The sequence below is a fragment of the Aythya marila genome (genome assembly GCF_965140915.1).
Source record: "Aythya marila genome assembly, chromosome: 5".
NCBI classification, from domain to species: Eukaryota; Metazoa; Chordata; class Aves; order Anseriformes; family Anatidae; genus Aythya; species Aythya marila.
In genome coordinates, this window is record NC_139046.1 from 10938920 (window position 1) to 10963962 (window position 25043).

Below are 25043 nucleotides of genomic sequence, written 5' to 3' on the forward strand. Positions count from 1 at the left end.
AATATCTCTGCCATGCAGAGGCCAAAGCAAGCTGTTCGAATGGCTCTGAGGACCCAACAGTGCCCACCAGTTCATGTAGAAAGCTCCTCACCTGCACCTAGCCTGCCAGCTTTCCAGTCAGGCTTAACAGCACCATGCTTCCGCTGGCTTCATCATCTTTATCCACATACCAACTACCAGTCCTCCCTCTCCACAAACTGGCAGACTGCACTCCCTGTGTGCCTTATCAAAAAACCACAACCAGAACAATATTGGTTTTGTGGTCTGCCTAAGGTTTTCCACCTAAGGCAATCGCTGCACTTCATACCGTAAGGGTAAGCGTTGCTGCTCCTAGGGCGTTACACATCTGGAAGTCATGCTGGAGCGAGCTTAACCTGCTCTTTTGCTAGACAGCCCTACAAAGGTCAGAGGTCTCCGAGCTACTGCCATAAACAAGAGCCGTGCCATGAAAGCACCTTTCCTTTATTCTGATAGGGATACAGTGCTACAGAGGGTTCAGTAAGTCTTGTCAAACAACACATTTCCATGTGCTACAGCACATGGGAGAGGCCTCAAGTACAGCAGTCCAGAACTGCAGAGTGGGAGCACACAGTACTAGCAGACTAAATAAGGGGCAAAGGATGAATTAAAAAATTCAATCCTTGCAGCAGCAAGCATGCATTCCAGCCCATGATGTAATCCTCTACTGAAAGGAAGAACAGAAAGGATGGAAGCAAACAGAACACCACCACACAACTGAAAGACTCCTTTTTTTCCTGTATTAGAGACTTCTGTCCTTCCAAAGCACTCCACTTGTGGACAGAATAAGAGGATAACAGAAAAGCCCCTTATATCACTATTTAAAAACAGTGAAGAGTTCTCTACTGACAAACTGACTGCCCAGACCTTATACCTCCAATCCAGCTATTCCCAAGTCAGAATAAGGACTGGAGACAACTCTGAAGCCTCCTGTGTCTGTGCAACCACCAGAAGCAGTTATGTCTTGGCAAATTCCAGGCAATGATATTACTGATTTAAGACGTGTAACATTCCACGACCTCTTTTCCCCTATGCATTTTTGCCAAGCTCAGTATTGACAGGAAGTTAGTTTTAATCGACTGACATAATCCTGAGAAGTCAGCCTGGCTTCAATTCTCATCCTGACTGTTTGTCCAAAGTTGGTTAATTTGGGCTGTCTTCTTAACTCGTTCTGCCGCAATCATGGCAAAGCTGTGACATTGTCATGATGAGGACTGACCGTTCTGAGTATCCGCAGGAAGAAAGACCCAGTCACCACTTAGTCTCATCCTGGCTATTGAGAACGGATGAATATTCTACATTAGCCTAGAACAACAGGAGCCACACTAATTTACAGCCATTATATGTTAACCTCTTTATTCGAGCACCAAACATCTCAATAAGCAGGGAGGTTTAATTGAAGGCCGTAGAAGAGTCTCTCAGACATGCAAACATTGAAGGCTTCTTAAAAACATTTTTATTTACAGGAGGAATAGGAGAGATCAGAGGAACAAAGAGACAACACCAGTTTAAGGAGAGTCATCAGGGAGCTCTTCCAGGACAATCAGGCCATACAGACATGTGAATTATTAAACACTCTCTAAATACTTTTGCTCCTATTGTTCTTATTGTATGTAATATTTAGCAATAGGCTCTGACGCCTGAGCCCCAGTGACTAATTACAGCCATTAGGATACTGCTACATCTTCATTTCGCCTTCCAATCTTTCCCTTTGCATTTGCTATACTTGTGGTAGTAAAAAAAAAAAAAAGACTTAAAAAACAGCTCCTTCATTTTACAGTTCACTTCACAGCTTTATATAACAAAACTCATGTTCACTGATCATTTAAACATTGCCCACGGTATAAAGTGAGTTCTAGCACGCTGCAGCTCTGGGTCTACTCTACAAATGGGGAAAAGATGCAATTTCATTTCAGTGCTAGTAATGGCATCAGGACTGACACGTTGCATTTAGTCTAGTTGCATTCAGATTCAGGCATCTCATTTAAGATGAGGCTGTAGGACAAGTACTTCGAAGCTCAATGACATCTTGAATTGGATTCAGTATTGAAATTCGGGAGATCAAGAGAAATTGAGGCTGCACCCTTGCTGCAAGAAAATTGTAGGCTATATGAAAACTTAAGAGCAGTCAGCTACCCAAAGCCAACAACCAAGCCCAATCAAGACCTGTTCGTTTTGAATTGGAATTCTGTTCTCCAAAATACTTGCAGGTATTCCTGGTTTGGTATCCATCTCGGAATGTAATAGATTTATTCTCTATTATTCAATCCTTTAAGTCACTGTTGAAAATTATAACCATCCCAAACATAGATGCTTAGGCAATACATCCCAGGATGATCACAGCTACCAGCATATTTCCTCTCTCTTCTCCAATCCATTCCATACTACTCCTGCAGCTGTCCTTCTTAAAACGGGATGGTTCTCCCCAGTCTCCCTACATCCTTAATCATGACACAGAAAGAACTGCAATAGAAATACTACGGAGAAGTTTCATATAACCCTTAGGATCATTCTGCTATCTTGCAGATGTTTACAAACAAAACATTTTTTCTATTTTTTCTGGTAAATAAAATCATATTACACAGTTTCACACCACTCTTGTTACAGAAGTCACAAAATCAAATATGGAAAACATCTGGAATTGCATTTACCCTCCAGGAATTACCATAAATATGCTGAAGAGTTAATAGCTAATTGGGTTATGCATTATAATATTTCATTCTTACATAGAAGAAAGCAGCATTAATTACTTCATTTCTCTTGGCATCAACTGTTGTTACTTTTTCCTTCATATTGACTATTAGAAAAATATCCTCTTAACTGCTCAAGACTGCATGAAAGAATAACAAGAACATATTTTTATCTCCCTCATTAGTTTGATATTGTTCTTTGCCTCAAACACTCCAATTTTTTTTCCCTACATGCCTGTGCCATTCTGTCTTGCTCATCTTTAACACTGTCCCCTAATTTCATACAGTTTCTTCTTGAATTTCAGATCATTAGCAGTGTACTGATTTAGCCAAAGCAGTCTGTTGCTATGTGTCAGTGCAAAAGAAGTACAAATTAGTAATTCACACTTACCTGCTCTTTAAGGAACAACTTCACTGAATTCCTTAGTCTTAGTCATGCTTCCCAAGGCATCTTACCTCCAAGTTTTCTGAATTCTAGCCATTCTGTCATACATTATAAACTTTTAACTGTCCTTAAAGGGCTGTTATTATGAGCAAGCTGCACGTTACTTTTAGCGAACTGGTAAGATACTTATGGCAAAGTTCTCGTTCTCAACAGCTTGTCCGTTTTCCCAGTTACCTCATAACTGGGAACTTTTCCTGTTTGAGTTTTCCCCCAAATGGATCGTTAATATCAGAAAAGAGAACCATCCCTCTGCCTTATTACTCCAACTTGCTAGATTCTGGGGGAATTAACAGCACCTTGTAGTCACACCTTCTAAACCCAGTTAAGGTCAGAAAGTGAACCAAGAATCTGCAAGCTGCTCACTTACTTCTCTTGAAGCTAGAAAATTACATATGAAATCCACTGGCTGCTCCTTACCAGCTTTAAAAGGCTGTTAAACTCCAGCCAAGTCTGTTACATTAGGCTTCCCGTTGCTGAGTACAAAATTATTTAAAATTTCCAACCCCAAGAGGTAGAGTTTTTAAGCCATTTCTGCTAGCCAGCCTTCCTGAATGCTTTTCAATAAAAACCTTCCCAAAAGAAAAAAAAAAAATCTGTTTCTTAAAAAAGATTTCATCTATATTTCTTGCTAAGTGTTATTTCATGCTATGAAACTCTTTTGCTGACTAGTCACAATCACCTGCATTTGTTAAATCATACTAAAAATACTTCTACCTGTAATGAGAAAAGGGCTGTGACTTCATGAACCCAACCTAGAATCACAGAGTGGTTTGGGTTGGAAGAGACCTTAAGGATCAGCTAGTTCTAGCCCCCAATCAACTTGTATTTCTCTTGTCCAACACCAGTTCTAAAAACTGGTTATTCTTCTACTTGCAGCCTTCATGGCACAGAAGAATTCAAAGACCTCAGCAACCCAGCCTCACCATCTTTGAAGGAGTCCTAACAGCATGGATACACTTGATAATGCACATTTTCAATTAATATGTATGAAGAGTTAGGTGTCCAATCATGGGAGTTTAGTGCAATTTTAGATGCTCTAAAGCACCCAAGATGTGCAGGACTGGCAGATACATGCTTGGACATATGGAGCAAAGTCTTGGAGCAGTAACTTGAGACTGTCTGGGACAACCTACAGCATTTAAGATGGTACCATGTGCCTACACGTAGGCACCATTTCTGTTCCTGTATTTTTTTTCTAGAACTAGCTAGTCAGCCATGGTTCAGGCAAATGAATGCTATCACTACACATTTAATTAGCAGTGTTTTGTTTCAACTTAAACATGAAACGCAGGTGGACAGGGAACAGCAAGAAGACAGGAACTCAAATTCACCAGGGTGTTAATGCTGCAGTGGTCAGTCTAATTCACTTGGGGATTTTAAAATCAAGTATTTCTTGACACTGAATTTCTTTAATACTGTAGCATCCCCACCCACATGAAAGCAGTGTATGAAGGTAACACAGAGTCATCATTTAAACAGATGAGGGATACAACAAAAGAGGCAGCTGCTAGAATTGAAATCATCCATGCGAAAAGCATATGCTTTACTTCTGCCATATCTCCTTCCCATGGAGACAGCCTGTCTTTTCAGCATCTTACCTATTCACTTCAAACCGAAAAAAAAAAAAACATCTTTGCAAGTATCACTGCCTTTGGAAAGTATTTTATTAAAAAGCAGTCCTTTAAAAAAATGTAAAAACAGTTCTAGGCAGAAACCTGCTTCTATTAGGTACCTAAATATTTCAATACCAGCAGCACCATCTAATGGAGAGCTCACCAATTTTTTCCCCCTTAACATGACAAACGTTTTGGAGATGATAACAACTGATATTTTAACACATAGCCTATCTAATACTCTGCAGAAACTGATTAGCTACAAGAGAAGCCGAACCATTTCTCCATAAACAGTCAGACAGCCCATTTTCACAGGTATGACATAAGTACAACAGGGAGTTTGTTTAACCAGGAGATAAGATTTTAGTTGAAGTATTTGAATATGGAATTGTGGAAAAAAGCAATGCCAGTTTAAAAACATCTTAAGAATGTTTAAGCTTTCTCTCCAAAAGAGAAAAAGAGATGCCAGTGCCTCTGAAGTCTAAGGAATACGGACAACCCTGGATCTTAACCATAGCAACCCAAGTCACTACCTGCACCTGCTCAAAATGAAGCTGAGCACTCCAAGACATCCTGAAGGTTGCTCTTTTGCTACAGGAGATGGGCAGCAGATCAAAAAAAAGCATCACTAAAGCATGTAGCACAAGAGATAGTGGGAACTGCCAATAGTCATCTCATTAACATTTTCTCATGAAAACATGACAGGAAAGTATATAGTTACAGATGTAATTGACCTATATGAACTTTTTTCCTCACGTCATTTCACCTTCCTTGTTCTTTGGATGGTTTGTTAAATCACAGCATTTCAAGGAAGGGTTCAACTACTTTGAACTTCGCCAGTTAACTCAGCACACTGACACTCTTGTTCTGGAATAGCTGCTTTTTTATGTACAGCTCAAAGGACTTTCAAAGGCTGGCTGCCCCAGCTCACCTCAGAACAGTCAACTGATACACTGAGAGTTTGTATTAGAAGACAAACAACTCCTGGTAAACAAGTCTGCAAAGCTACACTACATGTCAGACTTCAGCTACATGTACTACAGGATTTACATGCACAAAGAGGAAAACTCCAAATCACTTCTTCGCTTATTTTAGGAAAATCTCCTCAGCAAAAGATACACAGACTGTAGTAGGCGGATATTTGTTTGCTTGTCCTAACAATTTAAAAAAAAAAAAAAAAAAAGAACACACAAAACAAACAAACTGCTAAGAGAGTAAATCCCCCAAAACTCCCTCAAAAAGTTACTGGCTGGAGTACTGAAAGTTACGTATCTAAATAATCCTTTCCAAAATGAAAGTGAAGCTTTCAGGAATTTGCAAGAAGGAAAGAGGAAGAAGGGGAATTTACAGGCCAAGGTATTGAAAAAATCGCTGACAAAGTACAGCACACAAACTGCAATAAACTTGCTTTATGTTCCTGGATACTGCCAAGAGCATTCTTCTGCACATGCTCCAAGAAAGTGTGAAAATATCTCACTTTAACACAGATTAAAACAAAAAAAAAAAAAACAACTGCCAAACAGTAAGGGCAACACAACAGCAATGTCTGCTACTCTAACTACAACATGGGATCCATTGCCATTTCCATTACTCACCAACACCACCAGTGAGCAGTACGGCACGTTTACTAATATTAAGTGTAGCACGCTCAGGTTCTGCATAGAGAAGAACAGTTCAACTCCTAACAGAAAACAGAGAAGACATTCACACTCCAAATCAGCACTAGGTGTTAAGAATTTCAAATTAAGCTGGCTCAAATCCTTTTTTTCCACAAAAAAAAAGTTGAGTTCTAAAAGGCAACAGAAATACTACTGCATGAGACTGTCTGAAAACCACTAGATACACACACGTGTATCAACAGCGTTCACTTTAAGTAGGCAACCTCCTTCCATTTAAACTAATGACAATATTTTGAGAATATGCAGCTTTACAACCACATGCACTTTACCTTTGGCACCTGTTGAACATAGAACTGGTACCCTCGTCACGTGAAGCTACGACAGTCAGAACTAAAACGTTCCCAGGTAAAAGCACAATGCTCCTCTCTCAAGGAAAACAGAAAAGAGGACAGTGAAAAGCATGGAAAGAGAGCATTTGTAGATCTAAGGACATGTATACTTCAGACAATAGGAGGGTATAATGTAGATCCATCTTTAGTGGCATGGAAGAGCTTGCTAATTCGCCTTGGGTTGGGGGAAAATGAAAGAAACAGGCAGCTACAGAGAGGTCAAAGAAAAATTGACTTACAGATAAAGACTATTAGCCGGAAGTATGAAAATAAGTACAAGCCTGGAAGCAAGTATTTCAAGAGAAAAGTGATGCAAATGGAAAGGAAAGTGAATGGGAAAGTGAAGTCAGTCATTTTGGTCAAGTAAAAGGATGAGACCACCTTGGAATAAAAGTCATCCCTTCACAACTTAAAATTACAGGAGATATAGAACAACTGAAAGCAGTTCAAAATAAGCCACTTCTAAGAATCAGAAGAACCAACTTAAAAAATTAAGAGCGTTTACACTGTTTGGCCAAACAACTTAAGATGGAATAGAAACACTGTGATAAGAGTATTTCATTGGTAGCTGAAGAGCATAAAACGCAGAAAGACGAGTGACTTCGGATGCTTTAAAGGAGTTTAAAACAAGCGGAAGATGAATGGAAATTTTAAGGCAGTACTTCCTAAGCAAAAAAATAAAATCAAGGTAAGACACAATTCCTTAAAGCTGCAAGACATTAAATAAATGGTCAGAGGACACATTACTCAAGGAAACTTACTCTTGGAAGGTTCTTCTCTGTGGAAAGAGAAAAGATAGGGGATAGGTATAAACGGATACAGTACACAACATATCCATAACAGAAAACTCTAACAATTATTCTAATTATCTCTCACAAGTACATGGACCAGCTCACAAAGTGAGTTTTATTCACATTGCCAGCTCATGAGCCAAATTTTGGGCTTTGCCATTAAAGTTATTTTAGGCACCTTTATTGTGCAAGTAACCTGGTTCCACAGACTAAGGAAAGCCCATTACTGTTCTAGAGCATCCAAGGCAGAAAGCTGGGAACACTTAAGAGCACCAGAACAGGTACCACTTTGACAAATTCTGGCCTGGACACTCAGGTTCATGGAGCCCTGCATGCTTGCTGTATGCAGCAGTGCAAGAGCTGTGAAGCAAATACTGCTTCCTGTCCCATAACGCTGACGGTGCAGAAAGGCACAGCGCTGTGGAGAAGACAAAACAGGATGCCTCTACACAACTGTTGAAATTCATGTCATTTATCAATGGATAAAGCTCGTACTGCCCTGCTGTGCCTCAGCACCTCATCACCTTTGATGTCCTCAGAGGGCAGGAAAGCACCACTATTTCCATTTTACAGAGCAGGAAAAGCCGAGACCATGGGGCCAGCAGAGAGACATAAGCCGCAAGCTGTATGACAAGTATTCTCAGAAGTCCCAGTCAGCTCTCACCTAACCCTAGAGGCACCTAAGTACCAGTACTCTCACCCCAACAGCACCTTGAAGATATCTTCCGTGCTTCAAGAACAGTCTGTCTGGAGGACAAGGCTGGTCACCTCAGCAAGCACCTCAGTATCAGGTTCAAAGGCACCAGAAGACAAGAAACAAGACATCGGTGGAGAGAAGCATCAGCAGACTGTATGCATGCCTTTCCTCATCTCGGTAATCATCCTAACCACCCTTCTGAGCCATCGCGCTTCCTCTTGCTCCGTTTCACAGGCACAGCGAGTTTTGATTATTCCTGGCATAGCAGAAGAGTTTCAAGAGAAGGAAGTGACACTGTGCTTAACTGGCCTGTGAGCTGATTGTGAGAATGCTCCCCAGGGAAGTAGAAAAGTTGGATTGGAATCCCCCTTCTGCCCCGGGGACGTGAGCATGATGTCACACCGCTCAGCACCACAACAACAAAGGCCCTCGGCGCTTTGGCCTTCCAATGACTTACACTGCAAACATCTACAGGAACAAAACAACAGCCTCCAGGTCTCCCAGATCTTATGCTATCTTCAACAGGCCAGCTTCTTGCTCTCAAGAGATGTCAGAGCTTGTGGGAACAGAGTGGCAGCCAGGAAGGCACTGCTTCTTCTAGAGCAGCATCTGCAACGTGCTTTTCAAGACCAACCAAATCAAAAGAATTCATTTTGCTAGACACCCAAGAATGCTGTGAAGACTCAAGGCATTCCAAGCTTGTCTCAAATGGGCGTATCTTACTTGATTTACCAAAAGATGTTTTTTGTTTTAATGAAGAAACGAAGTCAGGCAAGTTCAATATTACTCCAAATGTTAAACTTCTGCAATCACAAGCTTCCATGCAGCCATCACTGGAGCACGTAAAAGAGAAGTTTCACCCCTTCTTTCACTAAGGTTTGGTCTCGAGCACTTGCTATGCATACTGTTTGTGAAAGCATTATAATCACTTCAGAGCATTTATACTGCATTACTGAATTATCAGTGATTTTATCATGGTAAATAACCTAGAGAGTGCTTCCTCTACGCATCAGCTAAATCTATTTCGTAAGTGAGCATTTTATGACGGTATATAAAGTAATACCGGAACTATAAAATGCTCCGACCTAGAGAATTCCTGCTATGGCCAACGCAGTTCCAATGCTTGCAGTTTGCAATAGCCAATCATGATGTCAGAGTACACAACGACCCAGTTTAAAGTACAAGGAGGGAGCCAGGGATGGAGGCCATCCCACACGTCCAACATGGAACTTCTGCACACACGAGCACCGTGAGCCTGCCCTTCCCATGCTGCCTTTTACCAGATGAACTGCAGGATTCTACCAAAAATCACACCTACATGCGCAGAGAAAATGGGCATGGAAGAACAACAGCATGGAAATCAAAGGCTTAACATTTTGGGGGTGTGGAAAGGATTAGTGACCTACAGTTGTTGTATATAATTTTAGAGACACTCGCCCTGTTAACCTAGTTACAAAGCCAACAGTCAGGAGCAATTGAAGTCACAGGGGCAACAATGTTTTGCTGTCAGTGCTGAAGTAGAAAAAAATCCAGGAAGAGAAGAAAACAATTCTCAGACCCCACTACATAAGATGGATATATCACAATTTCCAATATCAAATCATCTTTTGCCTCATTTTCTTCTTGTGCTCTTAGATCTTTCTACTGACACTTTCCTTGCTGATTTGCTAGGGGTGGAGGGAGTTGTCTTTATTTTCTCTTCTCTCCCATTAGCACAGACCAAGAGAGCACCTCTTCCTAATCTGCAGACACCTAATCATCTTTCCTTGCAAGCTGCCACCCCTTTCCTCCGAGTTCTCTAGTCCTTTCTTTTTCCTTCTGTCTGAAACAAACAAACAAAAGAAAAAAGCTTGAAGACATAACAGTTAAATGTTTTGTTATTTGTCAAAACAGACATACACTGACTTCAATCTATCTGCTTATGACGGCAGGGGCTTCCAGCAGGCAGACCAGCTCTATTTTCTTTGCCAGCCCTCTGCTGCTGTGGTTTCTATGTCACTACTTCATCACTGCAGGTTTAAAAGTGTAAGATAAAACCCTGCAAAGCTACAGCTCTCTTTCTTGTGCTACAATCACACCTTTATATTGTTGCAAAAACCCACACAACCCTCCCTCCCTTGGCTTCTCTACCCCGTACCACATCTTGAAATCTCCGATTTCACTCTCTGCCACCACTTTTGGTGTTCCTGAGCCACAGGCCAAAAATGCCAGGAGGTTTTAAATACAAGCATCATATGCAGAAAGTACCCACCCACAAGAATCAAAAAAATAAAAAAATAAAAAGCCTTGGCAATTCTTTAAAGGAACGGTGCACAAGAACACAGACATCTGAAACCAACATGTAATGAGCAGTCTTTAAGACATCATAAGATTCAGCACCTCCAATTAAGAAACACTATTATGCTAAAAAACATGAAATCCAGTTATTGCATCATCTTGGCTACCTGAGATCAAAACCTGTTATTCTTGCAATATCTATTCATACAGAGCCAATTTGGGATATTGGATTAGATTTAAGTCATGCCTATTTTTAAACTGCCTTACTTTTCATCTGCAGAACTGTGATTGTCTACTTACTGATGTATTTACATACCGGTGGTTTAACAACAAAAGTTAAAAATTAGGACTGCTGACTTTCCTTGTTTTCAGTATTGCCGTAGCTACTAATACAGCACTGGAAAACACGTTCCCCTGCCATCACTTAAACTTTTCATTATGAACAAGAGCAATGCAAAGACCTGAAATGCAGCAGGCTGTTGAAATCATTTAGAAACAAACCGTATTAGCATGGACTGGTAAGACCTCATTAAGAATTTTCTGTTACTGATGTTAACTACTGCCATCTTACACAGTTTTCGCAGGCACCAACAGTAAATATGCTTACATGATGCTCAAATTCTCTGAAGCCATACTAGAACTGCTTCTCAAAACCAGGATCATCACAGCTAACCACAGGAGGACTTCAGGCAAGCCTAAGGACTCAGTCATTTAGTGTCCTCTTTCCATTACAATTAATTTGCTTCGACACTGAATGCGCTTTACCTTTCTGCATCCTAGATCCAGCTGCTAGTGGAAGCGTTGAATCAAGTCAAATTTCAGTAAAACACCTACCATTTTCACGTTGTACCAAAGCAACTTTTATAACCTCATAGCGCTGTCTGCTTGTGATGCCCCAACTCATGATACATCAATGTTTCCGTTATCAAGCCCTATTACAAGGGGTTTCCCAGTCCAGCCATAAAAAAAAAAAAGATTCAGTCCAAATATTCAAATATTTCCTTGTCTGAAAATAAAAATCCTCTCCCTAAGCTAAATAAACAACATTTACATCCACGTTACTCATACAATTCAGCATGTAGAGATTGCCTTTTATAGGCACTTTTAGCCAAATAGCTCATTCTAAAGGACAACATACATGATGTTATCATCTCTTTAGTCGTAACTCTAGTGCTCAATGCATCCTTTAAACCCAGGCTTCCACGCAAGTCAACAGCTATTTTAAACACTGACTTTTACTATTTCACATTAAACTATTTCATCCGTCTGAGCTACATACGGTTAACACGCCTTGACATCACAGGCTGAGCTCCCTTTCGGTCTATGAATGCGAGTTCAGAGTAGTACACAACAACCCTGCATGAATCCTACGGGACAGACGCACGGCGAGGAATACACAGTTCCACCAAAGAGATGAAACACAGGGATTACAGTACACAAGACCCTGTTAGATCTCAACGAGGCAGAGAGGGCAGGGACCCAAGCAGACTGCAAATTTCGCATTGTATCACTGGAACTTCCCACATTTTACTACTACAGAAACAGAAAACGACAGAAAGGCGTTCTAGCGCGCGGCGGAGATCCACCTAGAGGTGCACGTACAGCCTTTCATGTCACACACAAGCTCAGACTGGCAGCAGGCGAGATTACGCCGCTCAGCATTCACACAGTTTCACTCGTTCCTCTGCATGTAATTCGGATCGCAGGCACTTTGGATACAAATAAATCAAGACGTGGATGCCTTACCTTCCTATTTTACAAGCCGCTGCAGTTCTCAGATTATGAGTCAGTCATAGGTTCATCTGCAGAGGAATGACTCAGTATAAACTTTTAAACACTCGTTATTTTTTTTTTTCCCCCCCTCTCTCCCTAACCCGCACCGCGGTCACTAACTCGAGCGGGCGACGACGCGATGCTGCGAAAAACAGCGCAGGAAAAATGAATGGCGTTAAAAATAAATAAATAAATAGGGAAAAAAAAAAAAAAAAAAAAAAAGCAAAACACACACAAAGCTCCGCTCCTGCCAGCCACCCGGGCTGCAGACGGGGGATAAAAAAAATAAATAAAATAGAATAAAATAAAGCCACGGCCACGGGTTTATATCCCACAACCACCCCCCACCCCCCCCGCCCGGGGACAGCCGGGGCGAGCCCAAGGGGGGCCGAAGCGGGCCGGGGCTAAGCCAAAGGGGGGCGAAGGGAGCCGTGCCGAGCCGGGCAGCCCGGGGAAGGCGCTGAGGTGTCCGGAGCCCCCCCGGAGCAGCCGTGCCGGGTGGCTGCGGGCAGGCAGCGCCTCTTTAAAGGCCGCCGGCCCGCCCCCAGCGCCGCACACGGAGCGAGCCAGGGGCGCAGCGAGGCTCCCGCATTCAAACGCCGCAAGGCAGCGCGGGGAGAGGCAGCGGGGGTGGGAAGCGGGGAGAGTAGAGGGGGGGGGGGGGGGTAAAATAAAGTACGAAAACGGGGGGCACCTGCAAAACACCCAGCGCCTCCGGGCAGGCACAGTCCGCGCTGCTCCGTCCCCGGCCGCTGCCGCCGCCGAGGTCCCGGCACCGGGCGCCGCCTGCCAGCAGATGCCCCGTGTCAGCGCCGTGCCCCCCCCACACCCCCCAACAACTCCACCACGGCTCCGGGGAGCAGCCCCCGTCCAGCAGCAGCAGCAGCACCAGCAGCAGCGGGGGGGGGGAGCTGCGAGCACCCCGCGGCCGCCCCTACCTGCGAGCGAGCGGGCACGGCGGCGGCGGCGGCTGCTGCTGGAGGAGCCCGGCGAAAGGCGCCCGCCAAGCCCGGCGGAAAGTCCCGGCCGCCCTGCGCCGTCTCCCCCCCGCCCCGCACTTCCTCTCCCGCCCGCTCAGGCTGGAAATCCCCGGCGAAGCCCGCTGCGAGCCCGGCTCCTCCCCGCACACACAGGGGCGGGCCCGGCTCCAGCGCGCAGGCGGCAGCCGGGGGCCGGGCTTTGCCCTGCCCGCCTGCACCTGATGCCTCTGAGCCCCCCCCCCCCCCCCCAAATCAGCACCGAGCCACAGTGCCCCGGGATGAGGGGTTGGGGGTGCCCCTGAGGGGGTTTTGGGGTTGTGGGGGGGGTACACAGGGAGTGTGAGGGGATGTGGGGGAGAGGAGCCGGTCGCTGTGGGGAAGGCGGTCGGCTTTATTTAAAAAACGCCACCGAGGTGGGAGGGGGGGTGAAGGGGGGGAAGGGGAGGGGAAAAAATACCAAAAAAAAAAAAAAAACCACCACCACCACCACCACACACACAGAGAGAGAGAGAGGGGGGAGGGGAGGGGGAGAAGAGTCTGGAAAAGCTGAGGAGGGAGCCGGGGGCAGGGCGGCTCGACCACCACCACCACCCCCCCCTCAGGGGGGCTCCCCTCGGAGGGGCTGAGGGGAGGGGGGGATGCTGCTGGCCCCTGCGGGCGGCCGCAGCGCGCTGCTGTCGCGACATGTCGCGAGGAGGAGGAGGAGGAGGAGGGGGGGAGCAGCCGCCGTGAGGAGCAGTGCGGGTGCTGGGGAGGGGGCTGGTTTGGGGGGGGGGCGGGCCCAGAGCCAGCCCCCAGCCCCCTGCCCACCGCCCCCCGGAGCCGCTGCCAGCCGCATCCCTGCAACGCCCACGCCCCGCGAAGCAGCAGGCGTCCCCAGCCCCGGCGGTGTCCTCACCAGACCCTAAACAAGGAGGCTCGGCTAATCCCCTCCTCGTCCCCACTTGTCCGCTTTTTCTCTCCCCCCCCCCCCCCGCCTCCTTCCCCGCTCCCTCCTCTCGCTGCCGTGTCCCCAGCGAGGGGCTGGCGCTGCTGTCAAGGCAGCTGCTGCTGCTGAAGCGCTGCCGTCAACCTGCGGGCAGGAGGACGGGCAGAGAGCGAGGTCTGAAACCTTCCCCTCACCTCCTCCGGGCTGCCCAGCGCTGGGGAGGCTGCGAGGAGCGAGCCCGGATTTCTCCGGCGGCGGGGCTGCCAATAAGTTTCTGTCAGAGGCAAACCTGCAATTTCCTTCCTTGCCACTCTTTTTGCTGTTGTGTGTGTGCGTGTCCTCTTGTTTTGCTCTAGGAAAAAAAAAAAAAAAAAAAAAAAAAAAAAAAAAGAAAGAAAGAAAGGAGAAAAAAAACCATAATAGGATTCCGGTGCTGGTAGCTCCAGCAGCTGTACTAACGTGTTCTTCCCAAAAAAGAGACTGAAAACAAAGTCTTACGCTACCTACGAGATGTCAGACAGAGCCTTTCCATATTTAAAAATGTCGGTAGCTGAAGGGATAAAGCATTAATCTGATGAAATACCTCCCATTCCAAGTGCTTGGTTCCTTTTTTCTTTTTTTCTTATCACAATTACAATATTCCAAAGAATTCAAACACGATTATTGCAGTGATGTATGTCCCCTGTGCCTGGCCTATAAGGGATTTCATGGCACACACAACATTTTCAGTCAAAGCAGCTCCTGTCAACGCTGCTGCGGCACGCTGCACGTCCCTGCCACGCAGCGCTGCTGGCAGCAGTGCCTGCAACACGGTCCTGGAGGGGCAGCCGCTTGGAGCCACAGAAATGATGGAAAAGGGACCCTGGATTTTAGTGAAATGGTTCAAAGAAGTGAAATGAGAGGGCATCGATTTGGAAAATTGCATGTGAGAAGAATTAAAAAAAATCCATAGAAAGAATGGTGGTCATCCATTAGAAACTTGAATAGGGATGGTTATCTGTAAAAACTAGGGGGGAAATGTGGACGAGTCGATATTATGTGATTAAGGGAAACCATAATTCCTCAGGTACAGGCTGGAAAATATCACTGGGAAGAGGCAGGGCTTAAATGTTCTGGAGGGTGATGGGAGGTAGGCAAGCAGGGGGTCCATGGACGAGGATGCTATCTCAGGCCTCGTATTAATAAGTGGCAAAGGCCTTGCAGAAGGCTGTAATATTGAAACTGAGCAATCACAGACTAATTCAGCTCCTGTTAAACTGCAAGAGGGACAAGTTGCTCAGGGGTCACAGAACATGGAGAAACAAAGGATGCTCATGATGGGACTGAGGAGCCTAGAGCTGATTTTTACCCACAGATACCAAAAGAAACTGGCAAATGAAAATACAATTTCAAAACCAATTTGTTCAAGGTTAGAAGTAGTGAATGGAGGAGGGCAGTGATGCTGGTGGCATTAGGCCTGCCCGCCTGGCCTTTGTACGGGGGTGTATGTCTGTGAGAAAATGACTGTGAGTTGCCAGCACGCAGAGCTGTGGAAAAGGCTTATGTGAGCCTATGATGCACCAGCTGGGGTATTTTTAGAAGAGATGGGGAAGTATTCGCATGGCTTTACACAGCACTGCTGGGGACCCTCCCCTCATTTGGAAAATTATATATGTTTCTGGTGACTTACAATCAGAAAAGGCTGACTCAGGTTGCAGCAGGTGCAGAGGAGGAGCAGCGGGGTGACGGGGGAACGGGGCTTCTGTGTTCTCGGCCCGGAGCTACAGGCATGCAAGCTTGGCTTCCTTAGCTAGCCAAATGAAGGCTGCAAAAAGGCGTGATGATTCACTGTAAATACATTCAAAGAGTAAATATCAAGGAAGGAGAATTATTTAAATTAATGAAAGAATTACACAAGCACAAGGATGTATGGTTACGAATCGGTCATGAGCTTGGACTCAGACTGGAAAGCTTTCTCACCATGCCAGGAGTGAGCAAACAGTGCCCTAGGCACAAGCACCCAAAGGGTTTTAAATCGGGGCATGGTACCGTGATATGTCCGAGGGGAATTTAACGGGGACCGAGCTGCTGCCCTTTTCCATTGCACTTATACCATTCCCAAACTTCAGGGCTGCTTCTGGTCCTCTACCCCAGCTGCACTTGGCTTCTCAGGGTTTTCTCAACTGCCTCTGAAGCACTGGAAATTAGTCAGAGACAGGATGTAGAAAGGACACTGGTGACATGAAATCGTCAGGTGGTTTGTGGTGCATCTTGCTCATAGGCGTACGGTTGAGCTGATTGACGGATCTGGGTCATGAAGAAACCTTTTCCCTCAGGTGAGGCTGGCAGGGGACTGCTTCCCCTTTGCCCCCCACCCCTGCCGATTTCTCAGAATCTTCTGGGAAATTTACTTGGCAAATGCCGTGCTGCAGGGATACTGGTGTCATCTCCTGTCACAGTCCTCTGTGATGCTGTGCGTGTGAGGTCTGGTCTTTTGCTGCAGCTCTTAAGTTTATTATCCAATACTCAGAAGTGTTTTGTGACCCTGGATGAATGGGGTTTGCAGAAAAGGTGTTATGTGAGACATCCTGAACAAAACCTCCACTGCGTTGTTGCTCACCATTGTAGGGGGAGATCATTTCCAGTCCTATCTCTCTGAAAGCAGCATCAACAGATTATTTGTAATGCTGGAGGTGAACCTGGGAGAAGGATAGAGAGAGGACAGCAAACCATTGTTTCTCTGTGAAGCGGTTTCCTGCAATTAACAGTCATTCAGCTGAACTATTGTAGCCGGTGATGATACAGTACATCCTTATTAGCCCTGCTGTTTCAGGTGCATTTTGGCATTGCTTCTATACATAATGCTACCTCTAATGTTGTGAGTCGTGTGCATTGTGCCTGCCCTCTCCACAGTTTCTGCAGATGTGTTTTCAGAAGGCGGTTGTGTCACGTTCCTAATCGATGCCTATTGTGCATTTGAGGAGGACTTAGCACAAAACAGCTTCTGCATCTGGCATTGGGGAAGCTTCTTGACTTGCAGCTTCCTCATCTTACGCTATGGATTGAAGGTGCTAATTAACAGAACAATAAAATCATTAAATTTATATTCCTTTGTATCGCTGAAGAGAATTTGTATCATGGGAATACACATTCATTTATTGCATCCTATACATGAGATAAAGATTCCCCTGAGTTTATTTCAACTGCTGCTAAGCAGGAAAGTCTAACATGATAGCCCTCTTGCTTAAGGAAAAAAAGATTTCCCCTGCCCAAGCAGTGATTTGTACTTTACATTCCTAGAAAGTGATGGCTTTTTAAATGACAAGCATTTGAGGTGAAACATTCCCTAAGTCTTCCAGAAGTTTAAGAATATGCTATGTGACATTTTTCAATGCTTCTCTCAAGCTAATTGTAATTCTCACGTCAGCTTATAGACATCCTTCACAATTGACAAGAAATATTAGTATGACATATCAGAAGTGTGTCTCAGAAATCTTAGGGCTTTCTTATTCTCTTGCTGAGACCATTAAAAAAAAAAAAAAAAAAAAAAAAGTGAGATCCCCAGGCTCCCCCACCACCAAGACTGCCATTGTGCCAGTGCCAAATTGGCTTTGGAGTCAAATGAAAATTTTGAGCAGATGTCCAAAGATGCCTGTAGAGTGGGTCACATAAACTCTAAGTTGTACCTGGAAGAGATAAGGCAAGTTACTACAGCAGGGAATTACTAGAGCAGAGCGATTCTTCAGCTACACGTCTGTGCCTCAGTACATCTCCAGATCCAGAGCTGTGGTGGGAAGAGTGCAGACTCAGCAAGACCTGCTCTCCACCATATGGAGATTTCCCTGTGACAGCTGAATCCGAATATAACCAGTAAAAGCATCTTAAAGGCTGCTTTGTGCCTTTTCAGCAGCATGAAGCAGCTTTATCGGGATCAAGGATTTGGTCCAAAAGTTTTCCCCAGACATAAGATGTCTGTTATGATACTAGCTTGTTGCTAACAAGTGCAAGGATTCTATGAAATACCTGGCAAAGTAAAAGGCTGAGATTAATATAACAGCTGTATTGACTTATCCAGATGCCCTCATTTTCTGGGTGATACACCCATCTCTGAAAATATCTTTGGGATCTTTTCTCCATCAATTATCTCAGAATGTAATCACAGAAAAGAAAAAAAAAGCCTCTCCCAATATTGGCAGAAAGACCAGATAAGTATTCTTTCAATGCTGAGAATTGCTCATTATTGTAGAAATTGTTACTGGCTCTTCACAGTAATCAATAATAGCTGTTTCTTCAGGGTGACACAACTATTTTTACTTTCACCTTTTCTACATGTAGTCATGGGAACACAAACCAACCTGTGAGAATCAGACTTAGGAACAATTTGAGCATTTGAGGTGACGGGGAGGTGGTCATTGAGTCTCATCGCTTCCCTGGCTTCCAGCTTAGCTGTGTGCATCATCTCCAGCACCATGAGGGCATCACAAAAGATTGGGTTCCAGTCATGCCAGCTAAGAGGCATGTTTTTTCCGCTATTTTTGACACAGCTCTAGCAAGTTTTAAAGGGAGTTTCAGAATGTTCTTGAAGATCATTTAAGCTTCTGGGTGCTCTTCTGTCATAAACAAACTGCCTGCAAAAGGTGTGTTTCCAAACCCTGAAAACCCAACTTCATCAACAGCCTGATGCAGGCAGACCAGCTGGCCTTGGTACCAAAGAGGTTACTGCAAGATGGAACCTCAGCATTTGCTGCGCAGTAATGCCAGCAGATTCCTGGACAGAATCCAGTCAGTAGCAATAATCATGTAAAGAATAGTTGTTCAAGAAGCCTAGAGGAAAATAAAACTTCGCTTGTCAACGTTGTTCCCTTGGGAGCTATAGCTTTTCATCGTGGAGCCCTGATTCCCTATGTTAAATCGCGTGAATCTTACCATATGTGTATGACAGATACTATCATCCTATTGAAGGATGCTCTGTCCCGGATCCAGGTCTTGCAGATACAGTTTTGGGACTTGCTTCATGCCATTAACAATTCCCTGCCAGCCTTTGTCTAATATATATCCAGCAATCTAGTGGATCCACAAGTGTTGGATCCAAGGCTTATATTTGCACGAATGTCACGTCCTTCTGCCTCTCTGGCTTTTAGCATACAGCTTGTACATGTAGTTTCCTGATGGTCTGCCTCTTGTTACTTAACATTTTTTTCCCCCACTATTCTTGGCAGTTTTCTCACCTTGTGTAATAAATAGCAATTCAGATTTACAGTTTCGCAGCTACCATTCATTCTGCCTCGTGATAATATGTGGGAAATGTGGTAACTCTAGGGGAAAAAACTACCCAGCTGTTTGTCAGAAGATACCTCTTAGCTGGGATTCTGCTTATCCCCCCGAGTCTTCAGAATTAGGAGAGGAAAAAAGATCAGCCTACTTGCTGACTGATATTTAGGATAATTTCACTTTCCCCTGTATTTTTTATCACAGGGTTTTGGGAGGTCTCTGCTCTCTGAATTTGAAGAAAATGACAAAAAGCCTCCGAGTGGTATCAAGATGAGAGCGGCTGTCTTGTGATGCAAACAACTGACTGTCTTAGCAACCACAACACACTGCACAGGTGAGATCCAAGACCATCTACTTAAAATGTATCTTCAGGGATGCATGATGATATTCAAATACTTTCTGTGTTGAGCTTCAGTATTCTCTGATTCTCTGTATCAAATATGTTCAGTTTTCAAGTAAAAAAATTAAATAAATCTAAATGCTCTCAAGACAAATTCAGCCTAGCCCCTAAGAATCAAGCTTCTCTTCTTCTTACCTCTCACCAGCTATGATGAATGCTCTGCAAGCCACATTACACCCTAATCAACATTTGCATAATCTTTACTATCTCTATGATTACAGTATGAGGGGGTTATATATAAGCTAGACAGTAATTAAACAGAGCTAGAAAGAATCCAGCTCCAGTGATTAGCATAAAGAAGCAATGACTCAAGAGCAGATAGACTGGGGAGAAAAGCTGAGGAGGAAAAATGTGAGCTGGCTATCAGGATAAGGCTTCTGGTGAGCCTGAGAGCTGGAGAGCTGTGGGACAGCTTGTATCAGCGCGGGGACAGGGAAGGAGGAGGCCTCATGGCCTGAGGAAGGCCAGTGCCATGTAGCTCCAGTGAGTTGTGGTGTTGGGGGTACAGGGAACCCCTCCTCTAGCCCAAGTTGCTTTGTCATGCAGGATTATTCAGGCCTCTGGTGCAGACCCGCACCAAGGCCCGAGCAGCAGGAAGAAGCCAGACAGAGCTGCTGGACATGAGGTTACCAAGCAGCCACAACTGCTCAGCTGTAAGGCTCCTGTTTGGAAACTGGAGCCTTACAGGAAACTGGATAACAAACGAGTTCTGTTGGCACCAATGCACACAAGAGCCACATCCACTGGAGAAGAAGCCCCTCCTGTTGTGCCCGATATTGAAAGGCCTGTTGTGGAAATGGTGAAATATTAGCTCAGATCCTGCAAAGGTATGAACTAGGTGTATTAGAAAAATTCCTTTGGAACCTTCAGATGACTAGAAAGAAATGTGCCTGACAAAACTGTCTCAAAGTTGTAAAGAAACCCATCTTTTTCTGCAAGAAATGAGTGACCTACTGCTGTTGGTGGTTGTCATCTCCGATAGCAGTGGGATGTCATATCAATCACGGGCGTCCACCCTGCAGAAAAGTGGACAAAGAGAGGTAATACTTAGAGTATCTTCTGTCGTGACAATAAAAAAGAGCTCCTTTGAAACTCAGGAGAGATGCTGAAACTCTGTAAAGAACCCTTGGAGCAGCAGGAGATGTATGGAGAAGTCGTCTGGTCAGCTTATTTAGGATCCACAGGGGAATGGGACAGGGGGATTTCACCATTCACTAGGTCACCCCACAACGGTCCCCAGGTTCTTCACTCTTTTCATTCTTCCTAGATTATATCCTGAAGAGATAAGAGCCTGCATCTGAGCCTGCACTGTTTTCCTGGGTTCAGTTTCTGGAGGGTCTCTTCTAGGGTGCTTCCCCTAGGGCATTGAGAAGGGTGCTTCCACATCCTGAACTAGCTGCCTAACTTTAGTTCACTGCTTAGCAATGAAGCGTTCCCCTCATGCAGACAGATGTGAGTTAAAAATGTACGAAATCTAATGTCATTTTTGTGTGGAACTGAAAGTTGCAGAAAGCTAAATTCTTCTTTGGCCTTGGTCTTACCTGTGCTGTTGGTCTTCATGCAGCCTCTGCAGAATTAAACCACAGTAAGCCAGAGCAGATGGGAGGCCCTAGACTCTCCTGTTCTTTTAGAGATAATACACAGTCATAAAACCAAAAAATAGTATCCCTGCCACCTCCAATTTCCACAAGGTATTGGGAAACTTTCTGATCTGAGATGCAAAGTGGAAAGCTGTGGCATTTTCACTGACTTTCCTGGAGCTGCTCCCAACCCATACTGTGGTAACATACTGCCGACTCAGCTGAGATCAATTTTTTTTTTTTCTCTAGCTGGGCCTTCCATTTCAGTGGTTGTGGAGAGAAGGTGGCAATCTGTGTCTTTTCCTGGAAAAGTTATTTCCTCCAGGTAATGGTATTGCTGCAGAAGTATAGCCTTGCATCTTTTATATACTTCAGGAAATGCTTTATTTGTAAGAAGGGCATATCTAAAACTCAGACACCTTTGAGGAGCTACAAATTGCCAATTCTCCCAATTTTTATCATAAGTTTTGTGATATTTGAGGCTTTTTCCTCAAAGTACCAGCTTCTGGAGTGATGTGATTACACAAGAAGCTCTCATTTTTCTTTCATTTAAACAAAAAGGCAGTAATTTTCTTGCTCTCATGGCTGCAGAGGGGAGGCTTAAAAATATAACCTGAGCACACTGCAAAGGCTCAGAAAACAGAAGGCAAAGCAAAATGAGTTGAACATATATTCTCTTCTAAACTTTATAATTAGAAGCCCATGTCATTTTTTTTATTATTATTTTAAGATGTGACTCATGATTTTTAAATTATTTGATTTGGCAATACTATATAGATTGACTATGCTCTTGGATAAAATTCTTTGTCACGCTAAAGGCGAAACTGAGCCAAGAGTAAATTCACTATAAACAATTACATATATTGTCTATTCTTGGCTTTTTTAAAACATCATCTACTCTTTACAAAAACTCTATAACACAATGAAGACTAATGGAAAAGTATAGCTTTCATCCCAGCCAACCCCCAGTATATGAAAAATATAAAAATTGAAAGGCCCGACAGAAAAAGAAGCTAATAAAACTTGAAATAGTTGAGATTTATTTCTTTACAGTGTAACTTCTCCTATACCCACAGGACCACATTCTGTTCTGGGTTACACTAGGGTAAATCCAGAGTAAATCCAGTAAAATAATCTGACTTTATTGGCCACAACTAATATATTTTGCAGTGAATTGATATCAGTTCTGCTGGGTGTATTTGTCATTCCATTTCTAGTTGCAGCATTTATATCAAAATCTAGTAAGAACAGTGTGACTGGGGAATTGAGGAAGAACTAACATTAAGCCTGAGTGTGCAACTTCTGTTTGACTGATATCCCTTCTGTCCTGCTTCTGATTATTAATTCTGAAGCCTTTAATGATGTGATCACATACTTCCCACAGGACCATCTACCTCTCTGAGTAACAGATTGCTCTGATGGGGGTAGGTATGAAATCTGCAGCAGGAGAGATTCTTGACTTCCAGATCTCTGTTTCATCTTAATCTTAAGGAGTACTTGGAGCTACACAAACCATGTCCAGCAGAAAGTAGGTGAGAATGGGGTATTTGCATACCCAGCTGGTAAGGAGTCCAAGACTGCAAAGAGAGTTTACCATGTTCTGCTTGAAATACCTTGAATGCGAAAGAAAAGCACATGGCCTGAAAAGAAAAAAAAAAAAAAAAAACCAAAAAACAATCCAGGAGTCAACCTTGTAGTTTTCTGATCTATAATCAGAGGGTGTTACCCACTGCTCTTAGCAAGGTCTTTGCAGGGGCAGATGTACTCTATAATCAAAGTTAAAAGACAGATAATGAAATTTATTTCTAAAGCCCCTCATAATTTCCCCAAAATAACAGAGCAAAATGAAACCCTTGCCAGGCTGATATGAGGATGAACTTAATGTTTGTGAAGCCCTCAAAACCAGCAGTGATGAGCACTGGAGAAAATTTTAGAGCTTGAGCTACCGTATCGCCGATATAAAGTGAGGGGAGTAAAAGTCTTAGATGTTAACTCTCACACCCTCCAACTCCAAGAGCACTCATCCCTCAAACTGCCCTTTAAAATCCTGGTTACTTACTAAAAATCACCTGGATGTGATTCAAAGGGCAGAAAAGAAGGATGTGCCAGAGGAAAAAAAAAAAATATATGGCATCCTTACCTAGGAGGAAATAGATGGTCTTTAAAACAAGTCTGTATAACATGCAATAAAATGTGTAGGGTACAACTCATTAAATGCTGCAGATAAAACAAAATGACTAAGGGATCCTCTGCCTCTCTCTTGTACCAAAGAAATTTGAGTCCTTTGGAAAAAAATAGTATCCCATTAAGAGCTGCCTCATAATGCAGTCTTTATTCTGTCATTTTTCTGAGTCATCTGAATTTCTGAATCACCTGAACTTCAACCTCATTGTCACTTGCACGTATAGATTTCTATTTTGGGGAGTGGGGAAGGAGTTTTAATACTTTTTTTTTTTTTTTTTTTTGATGTGGCATCTGGAATCATTCATATCCTCATGCTCAGGAAGAGATGACTCTTCAGATCCTCTCCACGCACTTCTGCTGCTTGACCTAATGGAATATCTGCTCACAGTACTACAATGCCCTGTAGTCTGAGAGCACCCATCCTGCCCTCACAGCTTCACAGCTATTCATTGACAACGGAACAGGGAGGCTCAGCAGCCAGCCTGCCTGTCCGTGCTCTGATGGGGGGGTGTCACACAGCTTAATGGGCATTCCCCTAATACAGACCTTTCTGCATCTCTGCCCCATTCTTTTCTTTACAACCCTGGCTTCTTGCACTATTCACTTTTCCCACTGTTTTCACATCACTCTCCATTGCTGAGGGATCTCATCCTCATCCCAGTTTCTCTGATGACCTGCTTGTAACCTCCATCTCTGGATTTTCCATCCAAGTACGGTTCTCAATGACTTTTCACCAAGGACAGCTGCCTTTTAATGACGTTAATTCCTGTTTCTCCTCCCTATTGCTAATTTCCCTTTCCTTTTTCTCCCTCTCACCTCTAGGCCTATGCCCCACACCAGGGTACCATTGTGAAATCTTTGCAAAAAAAATTAAAGAAATAAATAAAAAAGGAGGTTGTTGAAGAGTGCCATGGTATAATCTCAGCTATGGCTTGGTACCACCTAACACAAGTACTGAAATGCCACAAAAATACTTTCAGAAGTAAGGGTTAATATGGTTGTCTAAAATTCAAGTTCACAATTTCTGTAGCCCATTGCACAATACAGTTCACAGAACTTACACAACTTTAAAGAGTTATAGGAGAAAACCTGAAAGGCTGGATCCAAGAATTAAGAATGTTAACATGTGCTCCTGTCTGCTTAAGAAATCAAAGGAAGAGGGTTCATTAGGCTTGACACCATCACTCCTGGAGGCTCCTAGACTTGTTTTTACAACCCAAATGAAATGGGAGGAGTAGTCTGGTCAGGATATTTATTGGAAGTGAAGATATACAGTGGAATGATTTGGTAAATCCAGGGGCTTGGTCCATTTTGCACCCTTAAAGAATCAGGCAAAAATCACTACTTTTCTTGTGGCATGGTTGGAGGCCTTTCCCCACTGAAGAAGATCAAGGATAACAGGTTTGGAA

General features: G+C 43.9%; 1 protein-coding gene across 9 annotated transcripts in view; it reads right to left on the minus strand.

The window, feature by feature from the left end:
• The window catches only part of TRAF3 (TNF receptor associated factor 3), a 70177-nt gene extending 56846 nt beyond the window's left edge, over positions 1-13331 (minus strand). For 5 of the 9 annotated variants that reach the window (XM_082760968.1, XM_082760969.1, XM_082760966.1 and 2 more), the window contains exons 1-3: positions 13251-13326; positions 13007-13098; positions 12286-12341 (exon numbers count right to left, since the gene is read on the minus strand). The gene's annotated coding sequence lies outside the window, so the exon portion shown is untranslated. Of the gene's footprint in view, positions 1-12285; positions 12342-13006; positions 13099-13250 lie in introns of all 9 variants that reach the window. The other 4 variants (XM_082760970.1, XM_082760967.1, XM_082760972.1 and 1 more) reach the window with 4 other exon arrangements.
• Positions 13332-25043: the final 11712 nt, after the last annotated feature.